Source organism: Garra rufa, chromosome 8 (assembly GCF_049309525.1).
Source record: "Garra rufa chromosome 8, GarRuf1.0, whole genome shotgun sequence".
In the NCBI taxonomy this organism is placed as follows: Eukaryota; Metazoa; Chordata; class Actinopteri; order Cypriniformes; family Cyprinidae; genus Garra; species Garra rufa.
In genome coordinates this window covers 39,618,627-39,624,626 of record NC_133368.1, presented here as the reverse complement: position 1 = coordinate 39,624,626, position 6,000 = coordinate 39,618,627, and the positions used below count along the sequence as shown (strand labels likewise).

Genomic DNA, 6,000 nt, shown 5'->3' with positions numbered 1-6,000 from the left:
ATTTCCCTTTTTAATCTTTTTTAATCGTCAAATTCTAAACTTATATTAAGTACGGCACTTTTCATGAGCAAATATACCTACTCTTTTTCTCTCTCTCTCTCTCCCTTCGTCTCCCCATCTCTCCCTCTCTTTCTCTCTCTTTTCCCCTTTAAACGGGGAGGTACTCTAGCATTTCTCCGCTGCCTGGGCTCAGAGACATGTCGGAAACCTCCCACGAGGGGCCCCGTGTAATTCGATGCATGCTGTTAAAGCTTAGAGTATATTGTCTTCTCTTGCTTATGAAGCCTCCACCCACCGGCCCACCCTACATTTAGCGGATCATGTGACCGTGGTAAGTCATTTGCAAGTACAACAGTTCTCTGTGAGCTCCCATTCATTTCCTGAGAACTGCCCTGAGCAGCTGAGAGGAGCTGAGAGGGGAGGGAGTCACACACACACACACACACACACACACAGAGAGAGAGAGAGAGAGCAAGCGAGAGAGAGAGAGACAGACAGAGAGGACTGTATAAGGAAGACAGTTTCTGTCGCTCTGCAGCTCCTGGTCAGGTCTGTGTACATTTTATTCTCTTTTGCTTGTTCTTTTTCCTTTTCTTCTGTGAATGCCTACATACTAAATGTCTTGGTTGTTTGTCTCCGCTCTGTGCATCTTGTTCAGCTGTCACTGTAGTGTTACGCCAAATGACAAGTCTGATGCTGTCCAGCCTGATATAACAATTGTACAATGCAGGTGGCTAAAGACATGAGATGTTATTTTTCCTACTGTGTTCTCTCAGTTTAAAGTGGTTTGAAGTATCTCAACAGAGTTGAAGGTTCTCAAAGTGCATGTGTGTAGGATTTTATATGTGTGGTTTAGAAAAGATTCCGTCAAAGTGTTTTTCCTGGGTTAAATATTGACACACTGTGAGAAAAGTGTGTGCGAGGGAACTGAGGCGGACGTCTCTAAGCGGCCACTGTTCCTCTCGCGCAAAAAGTTTGATCCCCCTCGTTCGGCATGCATGCAGGAGTGTAAGTGAGCGAGAGCGCGTATGTGTGCGTTTGCCGATGGCACGTGCATCTCCGGAGCGATGACAGGCTTCCCGGTGAGTGGAGTTACCGTGGTGACAAACTGGGGTAGGAATCAGAGACTCAAGTGGAGGAGGAAGGACAGCGAGGGAGCGGGAGGCAAGCATTTGTATGTGTGCGCCGGGGTGTTGCATGGGTGGTGTCGTGGTTGTCATCTGCTCCTCAAGGAACAGTCATTGGTATTGATGGCTAGCTGTCAGTGACGGGCTCAAGCTTGGTGCGCCGTGTCTGTGGGCTGGCCCGTGGCTGTTCTTTTCAATTACGGCAGACCTGGCCGCAACTGACAGCGAAGGCATTTGTTCGCGGAGAGAGTGGTGTGGAGGTCGATGTGCATTTGTGTGTGCGTAATTGTGGGTGGAGGTAGGATCCCCTATGAGTGTGTGTGTGTGTGTGTGTGTACTTTGATACGGTAACTGTGACTCCACACAGTGCAAATATTGGTCACTCAGCTTTAAACTGTGAGGCAGCCACTGCTGCTCAAGGCTATTCTGCCAGAGATGAGGTTATTTAATGCTCTTATTGTGGTTAAGACCCTTGCTGAGTGTGAGTGTACTGTCTAAAACACTAGTAAACGACAGTATTGCTGCTGAATACTAGAGTTCGTGTTTGACCACAATTGGTATTTAGTACTGCTTAGTAAGCAAGCATTCCTGTTATTATTCCTCATTTTTATAATTGGGTATTTGAGTGATGCATCAGAGTTGTAGTAAGTGATTAGATTTACGGTTTTCACCTGGTGGAGCGTAAAACGGGTGGGAAAAAGCCCTTAGGTTTACACTGAATAAAGGATCTTTGAGGGAGCGCGTCTTTGAGGTGGTCTCACGTCTTGGGTCAGTAAGTAACCACCTGGCAACCACTTAGAAAACCTTAGCAACTGCATAGCAACATGCTACAAACCACTCAGACCATCCTTAGCAACCGCAACCAAAGCCCTGGCAACCACCCAGAATGCTCTAGCGTTCTGGCGGTGAGTTTTGCACAGGAAAGACAGTCAAATTGAGCAGTTTTTGTTTTAGCGTCGTCTTGATGTTCAGATATTAATGTTTTGTTTTTGTTGTGTAACTGTTCATGCTCAAGACATCTATTTCTAATGAGTTTGGATGATTCTAGATCCAAATCTGTGTTTTCACTCAATTTTGAGGGCAGTATAATTTATTTCAAAATAAATTAGGGCTGTCAAACGATTAATTACAATTAATCTCGATTAATCACATGCAAAATATTAGTTTGTGTTTATATATGTGTATGTACTGTGTATTTTCGTTATGTATATATAAACACACACTTACATTTATATATACATAAAAAATACATATGTTATGTGAACACAAACTTTTATTTTGTGTGCGATCAATCACGATTCATCGTTTGACAGCGCTGTTGAATTAATATTTTTTGTAAAGACATCTTGGGTTCTTGAAAGGCACTAAAAATATAAATGATAAAAATATTAAAATATAAAAATAAAACTATTATTATTGTTGTTATTATTATTATTATTATTATTAATATCCTTCTTCACTAAGGATGCATTAAATTGATCAAAAGTGACAGTAAAGGCATTTTTAATTTTACAAAAGATTTATAATTCATATAAATGTGGTTCTTTTGAACTTTTTATTCATCGAATAATCGTAAAAAATGCATAATTTTAAGAAAAATTATCCACAGCAATACTGTTTTTAACGTTGATAATAAAAAGGAATGAGCACAAATAAGAATAAATAGCCAAATTATAATGATTACTGAAGGATCGTGTGACACTACAGACTGGAGTAATGATGCTGAAAATTCAGCTTTGCCATTACAGGAAAAAATATGTTTGAAATTATATTTATATAGAAAACAGTTATTTGAAATTGTATTAATATTCCACAATATTACTGTTTTCACAGAATTTTTGAGCAAAGAAATGCAGATTTGGTGAGCATAATGAACTTCTTTCGAAAACATTGACAATCATTCTAATTTGTTTATTAAAATTAAATTATTGAATTAAAATAAAATAAAATATAAAATAACGCAAAATAAAAAATTCAATAAAAAATAAATAATAATATAAAACAAAAAGCAAAATAAATACAATTAAATAAAATAAAACCAAAATAAATAAAATGAAATAATAAAATAAAAAGCAAAAATAAATAAAATAAAATAACAAAATAAAATAATATAAAATAAAATGCCAATGTATACCAAAAATATATACCAAATAAAAAAACTAAATACAATAAAATATTTACAAAATAAATAATATTTTAAAATAAATAATAAAAATAATCTAATATAAAATAAAGTAAAATTAAATTAAATATAAAAAATGCTAAATAATTAAAATGAAGTGAAAATAATAAAATAAAATAAAAAGTAAAGAAAAATAAAAAAAATACATACAATGAAAAACTAAATAAAATAAAATAAAAAGCTAAATAAATAAAAAATAAATAAGATAAAATATAAAATAAAACCAAAATAAATAAAATCTAAATAAAATATATGAAATAAAAAAACAAAAATAAATAAAATAAAATAATCAAATAAAGTAAAATAAAGTAGTAAAAGTAAATGAAATTAAATTATACATAAAATAAAAAACAAAATAATCAAATAAAATCGAATACTCATGAAAATCTCAGATCATCCCTTTTCTTACAGCATACATCAAATGGACAAACTTTTAAATGTTGAGTACTGTTATGTTCCAAAGCATGTTGGACACACACTGATAAAAATTCAACCTTTAATTTGATTCATTGACTTAGTGAAGTATATTTGTTTGACTCTGTGGCCCTTATCAGAAGAGTATTGGAGGATTTTATCCGTGGCTCCGAGATAGCAATCAGCCAGATAGAGGGCTCAATAATGGGACCATCACAGGACAGCGTATCTGCTTATCACCTCTGTTTTACGTGGTGCTGGAGGATTCCATTAAAACGGTCTCTCTAGCCATGCATCTGGGCCCTGCTGGCCATGTGGATAGGGAATTAAAGGTTAGCGCCCTTGCGCTCGGAGGAGCTTCACACAGGTGGGTTGGGGATAGTGAATTATTGATGGGACTTGCCTGAGACTGGACACCTTGCCGAAGGGATTATCTGGGAAATCCTCGAAAGATACCCCCAGAGTTTCCTGGGCTGGATTCAGTCCCAAAACGACCCCATCTGCCCCAGACTCAACCCAGGGGACTCGGGAGGAATGCCCCTGTGGTCTACATAGCTGTCGGCCCCAGCTGATCAAATGTTCAGCTTTGCCCTCAATCCTGCTTTAGTGACAAACAGCTAAAAAGCACAACACGTTCAGTGTGCGGACATGTTGAGTTAATGTTGGGTCTGTCACCGGTCCTGTCTGGAGGGACAGAGAGTGTGTCGTTTTAATGATACCCTTCACTGCACTGACTGATCCAGGTGTGTATATAGCCAGACTAAACTTGATGATTTCTGTGGTGCATACTATGAAATAGTATGAAAAATAATTTGTCATTCCTTATTGCATCATGACATACAATATGCTGCGGCTGGCTTCATGCATGTCAGTGAGTAAACTCAAGCATGTGACAGAGACAGAGTGTGTCCTTCAATTGAAAAATGACTCACAAATGTTTGCAAACTCAGAAGGGAATGTTATGATTGTTTGGTAATACAGGAGGGATATGGATGCCACTACTTTATATATTCACCTACTTTGTATTGTATGTGTGCTGTATAAAAGAGACAATCTGAGATTATCTTTTTTTTTTAGGTTATTTACACCATAAAAAGGATGAGATAATCATGAATATTTTTTTATTTAGTTTATTTATGTTCAGACCTGTTTATTTATTAATTTTTTTTAAGTTTCAGTTCATTTTTTATTTGATATATGTTATTAAGAAAGGGGACAATCTGTGTTTATTACAATCATACATCATTATAATCATTTTAGGTCATATTCTGTTTGTTGTACACTCTAAAAAAGATACAATCTGAGAGTATCAATAGTATTTATTTATTTATTTATTTATTTGTTTGTTTGTTTGTTGGTTGGTTGATTGAACAATTTCAGGTCATATTCCATTTAATATGTTTCTAAGAAAATAAATAAATAAAATGTATTTATCTATTCTTGGAAATGGCCTGAAATTGTTCCATAAAGAAATAAATAATAAAAAATTATTTAATTTTTTTTATGGAAAAATGTAGGCATTTAATATGTGACCCTGGACCACAAAACCAGTCATAAGGTTAAATTTTATAAAACTGAGATGTATACATAATATGAAAGCTCAATAAATAAGCTTTCCGTTGATGTATGGTTTGTTATGATAGGACAATATTTGGCTGAGATACATCTATTTGAAAATCAGGAATCTGAGTAAAATCACCTTTAAAGTTGTCCAAATTAAGTTCTTAACAATGCATATTACTAATCAAAAATTAAATTTTGATATATTTACAATAGGAATTTTACAAAAAATCTTCATGGAACATGATCTTTACTTAATTTCCTAATGATTTTTGGCATAAAAGGAAAATCAATCATTTTGACCCATACAATGTATTTTTGGCTATTGCTACAAATATACCCCAGCGACTTAAGACTGGTTTTGTGGTCCAGGGTCACATATGTTTGTAAGAAAATGTGTCAATAAATTGTATTAGTCTTTTTTTTTTAGAAACATCAAATAAAAATAATTTTTATTTGTTTGTTTTTTGATGGATGGATGAATGGAACAATTTCAGGCCTTTTCCATTTGATATATTTTTAAGAAAATATGTAAACAAAATTGTTCCATAAATAAATAAATTAATTCAAAATAAAAAAATAATAAAAAAATATGCAATTGTTGATATGAAATTGTTCCACAAATAAATACTTTAAAATACATAAATAATAAATAAATACAAATTATGTAAATAAAATTTTGCCTGCCTGAAATTGTTCCATAAACAAATAATAAAA

At 34.2% G+C, this 6,000-nt stretch overlaps 1 protein-coding gene across 1 annotated transcript in view; it reads left to right on the top strand.

Moving 5' to 3' along the window:
* Positions 1 to 409: 409 nt before the first annotated feature.
* klf12b (Kruppel like factor 12b) overlaps positions 410 to 6,000 on the top strand; it is a 64,101-nt gene continuing 58,510 nt past the window's right edge. Inside the window, exon 1 of the mRNA XM_073845242.1 lies at positions 410 to 549. The gene's annotated coding sequence lies outside the window, so the exon portion shown is untranslated. The remainder of the gene's footprint in view (positions 550 to 6,000) is intronic.